General features: G+C 42.3%; 1 long non-coding RNA gene across 2 annotated transcripts; it reads right to left on the bottom strand.

Annotated features, from left to right (window-relative positions):
- Positions 1-923: 923 nt before the first annotated feature.
- LOC135281598 (uncharacterized) lies at positions 924-12,333 on the bottom strand. 2 transcript variants are annotated; one of them, XR_010348194.1, is made up of 3 exons: positions 10,907-12,333; positions 10,324-10,417; positions 924-7,924 (listed from the first exon to the last, which is right to left on the bottom strand). It is a non-coding gene; the product is annotated as an uncharacterized LOC135281598 (long non-coding RNA). The 2 variants fall into 2 exon arrangements; XR_010348193.1 differs by having other exon boundaries at positions 924-10,417; positions 10,907-11,115; positions 12,020-12,333.
- Between the last annotated feature and the right edge of the window lie 504 nt (positions 12,334-12,837).

The following is a 12,837-nucleotide window of genomic DNA, read 5'->3' as shown; positions in this document are numbered from 1 at the left end:
TCCTGACAGCAAAGCAAATGGTTCCAAGAGATTGAATCTTTCTTGAAAGGCCAGAAAGTATCAGGCAGTCCCAAATTATTGAACCCTCTGACTTCAATTAAAACAATATCAGCTACTACCTTTGTGAACTTGAAAACTAGCATTGTATGAAGTTTGAATATTCAAGCCTCTGATGCTGGGATGGAATCCAAAAGGACAGAACTAAACTGACAGCATCCTAAAGCATCCTGCTACAGCATGGTACTAAACTGCTTAAGACTGGAGGGGCAGGGTAGCGTGCTCCTTGCAGAGAGGACAACGGTCTCACACCACATGAGCTGAGTGCCCTGCTCTCCATGCAGATGAAACAGGTGCCACTAAGCTTCTTCTTTTTTCTTTTTTCTTTTTTTTTTTTTAATGGAGGACAGGAAAGAAAACAAAACATGTATATGCTGATCCAGCCTGGAGGAAAAACACCCTCAGAGCCAGGCTGCTCAGAGGAAGGATGCAGTGGGAATGGGGTGGATCATTCAGAACAGGAGCCTGATCCCCAGCCTGTCTCTATCCAGCTCCCAGGTGATTGGCAAACACTTCCCAGGGCAGGTACCTGGCATGTGCTGGGAACAGCAGGGCAGGAGTCTGAACCAGTGGAGTTGCTTAAGCAGACTACAAACAGTCTCAGTTCTGTCCTGAAGCATTTTTAGCACAGATAAGAAATGAAACAACCTCAGTAGGTGAGAATAAAAATCTGACACACATTAGTTATCAAGGCTGCCAGGAGAACTGCAAGCAGAGACTTAAAGGCAGCCAAATCCAGTGGACAGGGGTATATGCAGTGGGCTTCTCATTCAACTGAGAAGCTGCTTCCCTGTCAAAAACCTCAAGAAAATTATTTGTTCCCACAAAATTATTTGAATTTTGACAAGTCAGTATTTTCCCTTATGTATTCTATGTAAAGCAGTCATTTTAGGTAAAGCCATTATGAAAATTCTCCAGAAGTGTTCACATTAGTATTCCACTGCAAGATCAAGATCTGAAAGGCAATACTGCATTCTGCAAGATTTCAAAAGAAACAGGCTCCTGCAGTTCCTCACACTATATAAAGTCATTTATAAGAGTGTTTTATATGTCTGGGAATGAACTTATAAGGCTGCTTTCCCCATGTTTCTGAAAAGAAAAATGAGAATGCTTTTCTTTCTCTTTTCTGAAATGAAAACTTTTATTCTAATGTATTCCTAACTTTCCATGAGAGATGAAATAAGAAACTGAGGGGGAGATGGGACACAAATAAGGCAGAGAACACACACACACAAAAAAGAATCTCCTGTCATAGAATGGTTTGGGTTGGGAGACACCTTAAAGATCATATAGTCACAACACCTTTCATTAGGCCAGGCTTCTCCAAGCACAATTCTAGGGATGGGACAGCCACAACTTCTCTGGGCAACCTGTGCCAGTCAGTGCCTCACCACCTTCACAGGGAAGAATTTCTTCCTTATATTTAAATCCAACACTTCCCTCTTTAAAGCTGTTACCTGTTTTCCTATCAGGTTATCCTTCCCTATCACCCTCACCAAAAGTCCCTCTCCAGCCTCTTGGAGGCCCTTTAGGCACTGGAAGAGGTCTAAGGTCTCCTCAGAACCTTCTCTACTTCAGACTGAACACCCGCAGTCTCCCAGCCTGTCTCCAGAGCAGAGGTGCTCCAGCCCTCTGAGCATCTTCATGGCCTCCTCTGGAATTGCTTCCACAGCTCCACATCCTTCTTGTGTTGGGGCCCAGGGCTGGAGGCAGCTCTGCAGGTGGGGCCTCAGCAGAGTGGAGCACAGGGCACAGTCCCCTTCTGCTGCAGCCCAGACACATTTGGCTTTCTGGGCTGTGATCACATTGCTGGGTCAGGTTGAGCTCCTCTTCCACCAACACCCCCACGTCTTCTTCCTCAGGGCTGGTATCAATGTCCTCAAGCCCATTAACACAACAAAACCTGGAAGTCTGTTTATATTAAAACTTAATTTGTTTATGAAATAAAAATTTTGCATCCCAATATCTACTGACATGTAAATATCCCGTTTAACAGTAAAGGTCCTGCAGTACTTTAGTACAGACTTTAATACAGTGGAATTGTTTTTCAGTTGGATGTACTGCTGGTCATGGGCCTGGCAAATGTGGCCTTCAAGGTTAGTCTTAGTTAGTCAAGGCTGTGGTATTTTTTAGATATACACAAAAACCCTCCAAACCCAACATCACTACTTATTCTAAAAATGCAAAAAACAGTAGGAAGTATAGAAAGTTCACAAAGTAACAATTCTGCTTTTGGAAGGGTGGAGAGCATTATTCACTCAGATGCTACTGGAGCCCATAATATTTACACTTAGCCATTAGGAGAGAACAAACCAAAAGGTATATTCCAAAGGGATAGATCCTTATTTTTTCATTATGGGTTTAATTATACTGTATTAACTGATACACCTCCACTGCAGCAGATGCGACTCCTTTCACCACAGGTGGTCTTCTTTGAGCACAATGTCTAAGCTCGACGTTCCCTACCACAGGTTGGTAGGGGCAGGTTTCCCAGCAAAGATAAACAACTCAGCACAAGGCAGTTCAGCTCCCATGCAGCCACACCCTGCACCTGGCAGGGCTGCAGGCACTATCAAAGCAGGCAAAAAAACCACACCAGAAAGCCTGTTTCTCACCTGTCAGGCTGGTTTTAGGTCATGTGAGGGAGGAGAGTGAGGGAATGGCTCTCCAGCCCTGGTCTTCAATGTTTTCAGCACAAGTGATTCAACATTTTAAGAGTTGTTTCATTATGCTATGCCTTAATTTATGGCATATATTTATGAATCCCTGTTTGGACTCAGCTACAATAAGTTGGGAGTGCTTTGCCTGTCACAAACATAACCAAAGGAAGGAGGCTGCAAAAGCTATTCACACAGACTTTGAAAACCAGGCTTAATCTGAGAGGTGATGCTGCTTTTGCTTCCAGTATAGACCAAAAAAAAGAACTTTAAAAAGACTAAAAACTGCAACATCCAAAGGTTTGAATAAAAAACAAGAGCTTGCTGTAGTCCTGGGTTAGATGTCAGAAGAAAGGAGAACATGCACATCCACGTGGCCCCCTTGTTCCTCACAACCCACCCACTGGATCTGGTTGCAATTCCACCCTCCTCAGGAATTCAGCAGCAGTGCCAATCAGCCTTGGCTATCTATAAACTGTCCCAAAGATTTTGGAACAGCTGCCAGCAGCTTTATTGACAGTTGACTGCTTTAAACTTTTGTTTGGATGCAAATAAAAGCTTTCATCCCATTTGCCAAACACTGAAAGGTTAAGGCAGATGAGAAGACCTTATGCCACAGGAAGATGCTTTTATCTTCTACAAATGTGACACTCAAAACTTGCAGGGGATTAAAAAGCTCAGAGATGATTTTATTATAGCTAAGAAAACCCAAAGCAGAACACACACTCTCTAAAGGGAACAATTTTAGGATCACAAGCTAAGTGCTTTGAAGTCAAACTGTCCAAGTTAACATAGCATCAGATAAAGTCCTGTGTTCTTGGAGTAGCTGTTATGATAAACTTTAATATATTACTAGATCCCATACTTAGATTGCAAAATAAAATATCAAAAAGCCTTGCCTTCTCTCTCCTGAGTAGAACACTGCAGAAATAAGGATATTACAGGAATGGCTGAACTACTCAGAATGGTTTACATACACAAGGGGATGAGGCATAGTGCAGCACTGGCTGACAATATACAACAGATTCCATATGTGCAACACTGAAGTAGTTGGAAAAAGTGAATCATCCTGCACAGAATGCAATGAGCAGTTTATGGCATTCAACATGCACATGAATATGGGTTCAGAACTTCACCACACCCTCACTCAAAACTGGACTCTTACTTATGGGTAAAAAAAGTGTTAAAATTTTTGTTTTGTTTGTTTGTTTGGTTTTATTTGGTGGGTTTTTTTCTTACTTTAAGTGTTGTACTTTTAACAGTGGGGGAACTGAAGTAATTTTTATTTCTCAGGTGTTAGCAACGATTTGCAAGTGCACTTTGTTAGCACACAAGCAGCATGTTTTGGGCTGAAGACATTAAACTGACACTCTACAGGACATTGTGGTTTGCAAAAAAGAGATAGGAGTCCTTGCTGTGCATGTTTGGCTTAAGTCTGTACCTGAAGCACACACTAAGTTTGACTAACTCCAAAGATGAGGCTGATTTTTAAAATGCTGATGGTTGTCCTAATAAGCAGAAGCTCCTTGCTCAGAGTACAGTCTCACTGGAGAAAATGAGTAGTGTTGTGTACCTTCAATGGCCTCACTGTCTCCTGTTCCAGGGCTGCAGTTCCTTTTCACTCCTTGTTTATCCTGCTGTGAGGACCAACTCAGCACCTGGTCGAGGCAGCAAGGCAGGGAGATGTTTGGGCATCCCCAGAGCCAGTGCCAGGATGTTCATCTGAGCTGCCTCAGCAGCTCTGGCTCACTTTGCTCCTCACCTGTTACTGGGAGAATCAGTCAGCAACCAACACCTGCAACCCTGAGAGGAAGGGGAGCTGGACAGACACTCCAGCTTTAACACCAGCGGAAATGAATATATACTCTTGAAATGAAATGAGGATTGTGACATGTTGTTTTGGGAAGGCATTGATAAATTGGGGTAGTAAGTGCTCAAATTTATCAGTAAATTACCCTATGGTGGCAGTAAGCTTGTGCATAATAAAGGAACATGGGAAAAGATATAAAATATTTTTTCAACTGTAATTTCAGAGCCTATGGAATAGGCTTTCAATGAAAGGAGAATAAACAGCTTGCTATGGTTCATTCAGAAGAATTCAGCAACAAAAAAGGCTCAAAGTTCTCAAATACTCCATATCTTTTTGAAGTTTGGTACTGTCTTTGTAATGCCTGATTAGAAAAAAAATCTGCTTTTCTCATGTAAGGGAAATGGCCTATCTTCTAAGAGAGAAGGAAAAACTTAAAGCTACTCTATGAACTTGCATGTATGTACCCTTTTGGGGCTTAAATGGAAAGCTACAGTACCAGGTTGTCAAACTATTCATAGTGATGGCAGAATTTGATTCTAAATCAGTAATTTTAAAAAAAGCCAAAACAGCACAGCTTCTTTGAATTGAATGGGCAGCATCAGCTTCCTCCTAACCCCCAATAACAGAGCTTGAATGGTGGCTGGTCTTGTAGTTAAGAAAACAGGACATGTGGGTGAAAAGGGAGAGGAAACAATCTCCTTTGGGATGATGACTGGAGGTGCCCCACTGTGACAGTAGCCTCTCAGGCAGAACAGGTACTGCAGCTTTAGACACTGAGCAGTTCCACTGCGAGGAACTGACACATAAAAATCCAGTCTCCACTCCATTCATAGTGTGTTCAAACACACAGAGCTTGCTAAAACACAAAAATATACCTAAACCCACAAACTGAAGAGTCAAGGCAATGCTTCCTTATGATGTGGTAACAAGCTGCCCAGGACAACACCATCCCAACCTGAATGAAGAAACTCAAAATAAAAAACATCAATGGATAAGACTAATGGGGAAGCTCAGATGAGAACACACACTGGATAAATGACTCATCCCAACAGACCTCACATATTCTTTCAGGAACAATTCAGAAGTCCTGTACAGCTTTTGAACTCAAGCAATTCAGTGCTGATGAAGCATGTTGCTAAATCCCACCAAACCCACAACCATTTGCACCTACAAAGTGTTGTCAGGTCTGTATTTTCACAACAGCCTTTAGCTGTTTGATCTGGTAACTACAATAACCTCCACATACATAAAAAGCTGCTAAGGACAAGACCTTTACCTTCCACCACCTCCTGCAGAGCAGCTCTGCAGTGAAACTGCAGCAGTCCTACAAGGTTGTGGAAGTGAGGAACGACCTGATTTGTCCTGTTTGCAGGATAATTTTCCCAGAAAAACACTTGCTCTCAGAGGAGAATTCAACTTCCATCAGCAGCAGATTATGCCATAGATATTGATAATATGATAATTTAACTTTTTTATAACCTACAGTCTGAAGAATGAAGAAACTGTTGAGATTATTGCTCTCCTCAGCTTTTGCAGGAAAGTACTTGATGCACCTTCAGTTCTCTAAAATTTATTTGGACAGATCCCATCTCATTTCCTGAGCATCCTAATGATACTTTCTTATAAATTAAAAGTAAAAATATACAACTTTAATAATTTTTACTTAAAATTGAGAATGCTGCTCCTTCCTTTAACAAAATCCTGCTCTTTGATCTAAATCCTAACATGGTGGAGATCATTCCCAGTGACACTGTTAACTGCCCAGATAACCCATTTCTATAAGGAAGAGCAGATGTCAATTCTGAACAACTGGCCAGGCTGGAGGAGCACACTCAGATTTCCTTTTGACTGACCTGTGTGTGTTTCCTTCCTGTGGAAGCAGGAATTGGGCCAGAGGGAAAAGGGAGGAGGGCTGCACACAGCCAGCCCCTCAAGGCTGGTTCAGATGGAAGTGACTCCACTCCTCTCCTGAGCCTCAGATCTCCCAGTCACTAACAGTGCTTTGCTCAACCTGATCCATATCTCTCATTCACTCCCTTTGTATCAAGCAGATCTTTACAGTCTGCTGTGATGCTCTAGTCTTTGCTTCTTTCCCCAAGTCCCCAAACCAGAATACATGTACAAATCCCAGCTATTATAATACACATTCAGCTGCTTTGTGAAATTAACTCTTTTCTTATGAAGGCCCTTATGATAACATTTTAGTATTGGCAAGTGCCTACATTCAAAAATATTGTGTCAGGCTGCAACATATATTATGATAAAATTAAAAAATTATAGGTGTCAAAAAATTAATTTTGAGCTTCATTTAGATGACAAATACATTTTCTTCTTCTTTTTTTAATATAAGGGTAAAAGGCTTTCACATATTTCTATGACTGCCTTTGAGAAAACAGTAAATGCCTGAGACTCATAATAATGTTGCAAGAATTACAACACACTGCTGTTTCCTGATACCCTTATGCACTGTTTACTTACCAGGATTTAAAATGCAAAATTTGTAAGAATCATTATTACTTCAAATTTATATTTTTTATTAAAACTTTATTGCACTAAAAGCTTAGCTCTTAATAATGATAGGGCTCATGCTGTGCACATTTTGTGTTAATACTTTCAATCACTATGAAAACTATTTCTAGTTTCAGAGTACACAGGTCCAAGTTTTGCCTGTGGCAAAATCCACTTAAATAAATGAGATTAAAGAATGCATATCTGCAGGCAGAATCTGGTTCATTGCCATGTCCACGTCTCATACAGCACCCCAATGTTCTCATGTAGAGTTAAATGCATATTCCACTGACTTCAGCAAGTCTGTTTTCTCCCTTTTCTGTACTGCTTGCTGTGGGATTCAGTTAAGTGGCCATTAAAATACTTAAAATTACATAAGAATTCAGTAGGAGTAGCAATATTATGTTTTTCTAATAGACACTTAGAAGGAGCTAACATATGCATGGAGACATCATAATAATAAAGACGGATTTCCATCATAATAATAAAGAAAGATGGATTTCCATCACAATAATAAAGAAAGATGGATTCCCAAATGACATAGATACAGAATTAGAATCTTTGCAGTGTGGTCCAGTCCTCAGAAGATATGCTAACCCAAAAATTCTTCTAGATTATCCAATTCCTGGATTTGAATTTCTATGTGTACATATTTGATAGTGTACAATGTACATGTGGACAAATTTATATGGAGAGAAGTGCATCTGCATGTCAGGCTTGCTATTTGAGTGAGAGTTCTGCTGGAATGCTGTGGTTTGCTCCATGGGGAGGGAGCAGAACCATCCCACTGATGGCTCAGAGTCCCTGTTTATTTACCTGTGTGCTCTGCAGAACAGATCCATACAGAAACAGAGTGTCCTCACTGGTGGAGCTGCTTGTCACTCAGCTTTGGCTGCAAATGAGTAAGTCTTCTTGTTTGGCCTCTCGTAAGAAATAAAAATCCTAAGTAGCTTATTTTACTTTACAGATCAGATGAAACTCTATTAACTCCTTGCATTCTAAATATGTGATGTTTGGAGTGTATTGAGTGAGTAGTTCTCTTGGAGAAGCAAACACCATATTTTCTAATTAATTCTAAATGATTTAAAATGTTTTAAAAATTTGTGCTTTTTTTGGATTACAAGGTCAATAGCCAAAGTGACAAAATACATTCTTCCTCTAAGCAGTTCAAGTGTCTGCTTTTCAAAATAGTGTCTTCTTGTAGGGTACTTCGACCTTCTTTTGGATTTTGTTTGTACAAATGAAATCCTAGTCCTGCCACTCCAACTGCATCCTCCTGCAGACTTCAAACAACAGCAAATTTTCTGTGGCCAAGGCCTTATTATGCCCCTGTAATAATACAATTCAGCCTCTTGAATTTCTGCCTCTAGTAGAGTGATGGGTTATAAGTTCTTTTCTATGGTATTTGATTTGTAAAGCTCTGTTTGGAGGGTTGGGTTGCTATTGCAATTCTTTTGGCAGGATGGTAAGCCACACACACGTTTATTTGTAATGTATTAAGCCCTTGACATACTGCACTGTACTTCAGAGGCTCTGCAATTTTTTTTTTGTTGTTGTAGCTTGCCTTTAGTCCTTGCCAATTTAATTCTTTTTCTTTTCCAAACAAAGCTACGATTGTTAAATCCTAATGTTAAAGCATTTTAATAGCCAGATCCAGTTACAAATCTAATTTTTAATTTACCATTGTCTGGCCAAGTTTTTACTAAATAGAAAAACTCTGCAAATGGGCCAAAGAGACATGATCCAGTAGCCAATAGCATCAAAATACCCTCTGATTTAAAGGTCTCTGGACTTAATGCTTTTGCTACTTTCATCCATAACCACTTTCTGAGGGACTGGTTTTAGGAAGTTCTCATAAAACGATCACTGCACTGGCAAACAACTTTGTTTGATCCAGAGGCAGCACTACAGTTTGCCTTGGCTACTTATTGCCAGAATTTTTTATTTATTTTCTTAAAGTAACCATAACATTAATACAAAAACCCAGCATTTTCCAGGAGAACACCCAACAGTGGGGAAGAAAGGAAGGGTATGCTCTTTCTTTTTATGGAATGTCATCTCCTCAGATTTGCATATCCTGCAGATCAACTTGGTAAACAAACATTTTAATTAATATCTCCTATATTTATTTGCTGCATAAACCATGGAACTAGCTCCCTGAAAATCTGTGCTGTTAAGTCTTGTTTCGGCACAGTCTAACTGCAGCCAACAAAAGACATTAATTTTCAGGATATTTTTGGGCTTGTGCAAGAGGCAGTGAAGAACAATAACTGATGGAAGCAGGGAAGGAGGAAAAGGAAATGTCTTCTGATTCGTCAGGATTTCGTAAGTTTGTCAGAACTCCTTCCAAGCTCCTCGTTCTAGACTCAGCAAGCCTGAACAAGGACTTCAGCTCTCAAGGAGTTAAGAATTGTTGGGAAGCTGCTGCTCTTGCTTAACCTCCCAATGTTTCTTTGAGGGGGAGGAGGAAACATTCCCAAGGCTGGAGTGGGAAGGGGTATGTGAGTCAGGTTCTTTACCAAGGACACACTAAGGTTTGTACAGGTCTGAGACTCTTTCTACAAGCATACCAGGGCTCTTGGGGATGAAAGCAAAGAACCCTCTGATCCCTGCAGAGGGAAAGGAAAAGTGGGACAAAGGTGTGAGAACTTTTTTATGGCTCAGTGGTTTTAGGGGACTAATGAATTTGTGGCACAGCAGCTCCTTTGGATGGACTTTAAAAGAGCCATGAAACAGGAAAAGTCCATAACACTCTTTTCTTTCCCATTGTTTTCTCTTTACCATTTACTATCCAATGGTAAAATTGTCCTACAGCACACTTACTATTTATTCAATTATAGACATAGCAGCACTGCCATACAAGCCTACATTTGAACTCATTTTCATTGATGAAACCACTTCCCAATCAGCACCAGCTCATCAGTATTACTTATGTTGGCATGGCAGTAAATGTAACTTCTTTTTTGAAAAGTAAGCAAAGAAAGGGTCTAGTAGTGTTGTATAATCTGAATCAATAATATGGAGGATTCTTGCACAGATTCTTGAAAAAAAAATGCAGTGCCAGTTTTGCTGCTGTGCTAGGAGTCTTTCATTAGCACATTGGTTTTCATTACAACAAATTAATGGATTGGTGTTACAAGGATGCCTATAGAGTATGGTGCCTTATATGCCTCTTGTTAGGAGTTTTGGGATAGTATTTCTGTTCTGGGAGAAGTCAGATTACAGCCTGTCTAGGCAGAGATATTTTCATCAGAAGCCATTTAACAGTTGGACAAGTAATTACACAATTACCCTACTGATCAGCAGCTCCCTCAGTTTGAAGTCTTCTCTTCCTTGTGATCAGTGGCAATCATGAGATTCTTTTCTTCCAGGTTCACTTGTATTCCTGTTCAGATAAATCCAAAGATCTTGTTAGCCTGGTTTTACTCACAGCCTCTTATTGCACAGAGCATGCCCTGATCCCTGCTAGCTACAAAAATACTGAACTTGCTCATCATCTTGACAGACACATGATAAAGCATAAACTGCAGCTATATAATCACCGTGAGTAAAAAAACCCCAACTTATTATTCCACTTGTTATATTACAAATTAATGAGATCAACACTTCTACTGCTGCTCCATTTACATATCTGCAAATCGTCTGTAAATCAGGTTTCACATGGAACTCTCACCATCCACTGCACACTATGCCAGTAAGATCAATATCTGAGCCTGAAGTTCCATTATACAGCCTCTCCTGGTCATGATGGCTACTCAGCCTGCACTTTCAGACTTTGCTCTGAAAGCTCCTCATGTGTAAAAGGGAATTCTAACTACTGGGAAAAAAAAGGGCTTATCTCAAATACACAGGTAGTGGGAAGTGGGAGATATACCTCTGTTCATTTATGAATTCTGGCTACTTTCAAAGATACTGTCTAGGACGTGGCAAGACAAGCAGGAAGAACTGGCATGGAATGGCGTGGCTTGTCTTGTGTTTCCATGCCAGGAATTCTGTTGTCAGTGACTTTGCTTTCAAACAGCTTCACTCTCGACTTAGCAAAGTAGAAGGGGGTACTTGGATATAACACATTTTCCTTCTCTCCTGCAAATTAGGGAAGGGAAAGGCAGGAAAAAGGTCAACACCTCTTTCAGATACTTAGCACTGCATTAGTGAAAAAAAAAAATCACTCAAAGCAGATCAGTCAGGCTGTCATGCTTACGGTGGCTGGCTCAGTGTGAGGTGCCACTTTGCTGAAATCCCCGGGAATTGACAAGCAGGCTTGTCTCCTCCACTTGATACATGTAAGCGTCTCATTTTTGCTCCTTCAGCCCCACAGCTATGAACATCTCCCCTGAGACACACTGGAATTCCCATTCCAGTCTAACCTCAAGGCAATTACCAGAAACTAGGTGTTGTACAAACGAAGCAGCAGCCACTACTTTAAGTGCCAGTCTCTTCTATCCAGAAACTTGGACTACATGAGCATAGAGAAGCATAAATTGTAGTGAACACTGGGGATTGTTTATGGCACTGGATGTTCTTGTGTATGATCCTGAAGTGATTGTGAACACGAGATGTGTTTGGCAGTTACAACAGAGCTGAAGCTAATATCAGAGTGCAAAAGACACTATAAGAGATTAGAACGTCACCAAATGCCATCTACCCTAGCTGAATTGCTTGCAGTGTTTGGTAGTGCTGGTGGTGCTTAGATAGACAAAGCAACTCTTTCACAGTATTCCTACAACTCTGCTTTTTAACAAGATGTGAGATTCCTAACAGCCGTACAAGGGCACCAATGCTGCACTTCAGAAAAAATGAAGGCACAATGAAGTAGGGCCATGCTAATTTTTGAATACTGACCAACACAGTGTTTTTGATCAGCATAATAGTTGCTATTTGTGTAAAGACTCTAGGAATAGGGATAGTATTGCTGGAATTCATTACAGCTCTAACAGAACAGGTAATCTCTGGGATTGGGAAACACTGCTTGTAAACTTGCACGTACAGTCTGAACCGAAAGAGTCATTCTGCTGGATTTTTAGGTAACATCCAAAACAAATGTTGACAGCAACTTGTGCAGAACTGTAACAGAGGGCAAGACACAAAAGAAAACAATGTAAAGCAGACAGCATGGTAATCACACGGGAACGGCCAGATTTCCTCGCCAACCCCACACTGTGGTAAGGGCAGGTGAGACCTTTCAGCCATCTAAGCAAAGAGACTGTAGCAACACCAAAACCTGCAAGGCAGCCAAAAAGCCGAATTGCGGTCTTCAGCCTGCTCGAGTGACGGTGACTAGCATCGCCCCGCTGAGGAAGGCTGTGTGAGGGCCAGGCTGGGAACGGGCACGGCCGGTGACAGGCGATGGCGGCTGGCGAGCCCTCCGGGAGCGCGGCGGGCGTGAGGCGCGGGCAGTGACCCCGCTCTCACCTGCGCTGCCCGGGGACGGCTTTATGAGCGCAGCTTTCCTCAGCTCTCCACACACACGTTTTGCTCCGTGACGAACAAGCCCAGGCAGCAGCGCGCCGAGCCTGGCACGCCGGGCTCCCGGCCAGGGCAGCTCTGCCCTAACATGGCACTCGCTGCCGCCCGGGGCGGCCTCAGGCTCGTCCCTCAGCGGCGCTGTCGGCGGCCGGCCCCGCTCGGCCCGGCCCGGCCCGTCCGCCGGGGGCAGGGGCTCGGCCCGCCCTGGGCCCGGCGCTGAGGGGCGGGAGCGGCTCGAGCGCGGCCGGCGGGAAATGGCGCCCGCCCGGCCTCCTCCCGGGACGGGCTCCCCGCCGCAGCTGGCCCCGGCCGCTTTGGGAATCGCGGCTGCTTTCCCCG

This window comes from Passer domesticus, chromosome 15, assembly GCF_036417665.1.
Source record: "Passer domesticus isolate bPasDom1 chromosome 15, bPasDom1.hap1, whole genome shotgun sequence".
Classification (NCBI taxonomy): domain Eukaryota; kingdom Metazoa; phylum Chordata; class Aves; order Passeriformes; family Passeridae; genus Passer; species Passer domesticus.
The sequence above is the reverse complement of the archived record's forward strand: the minus strand, read 5'-3'. Positions and strand labels throughout refer to the sequence as shown.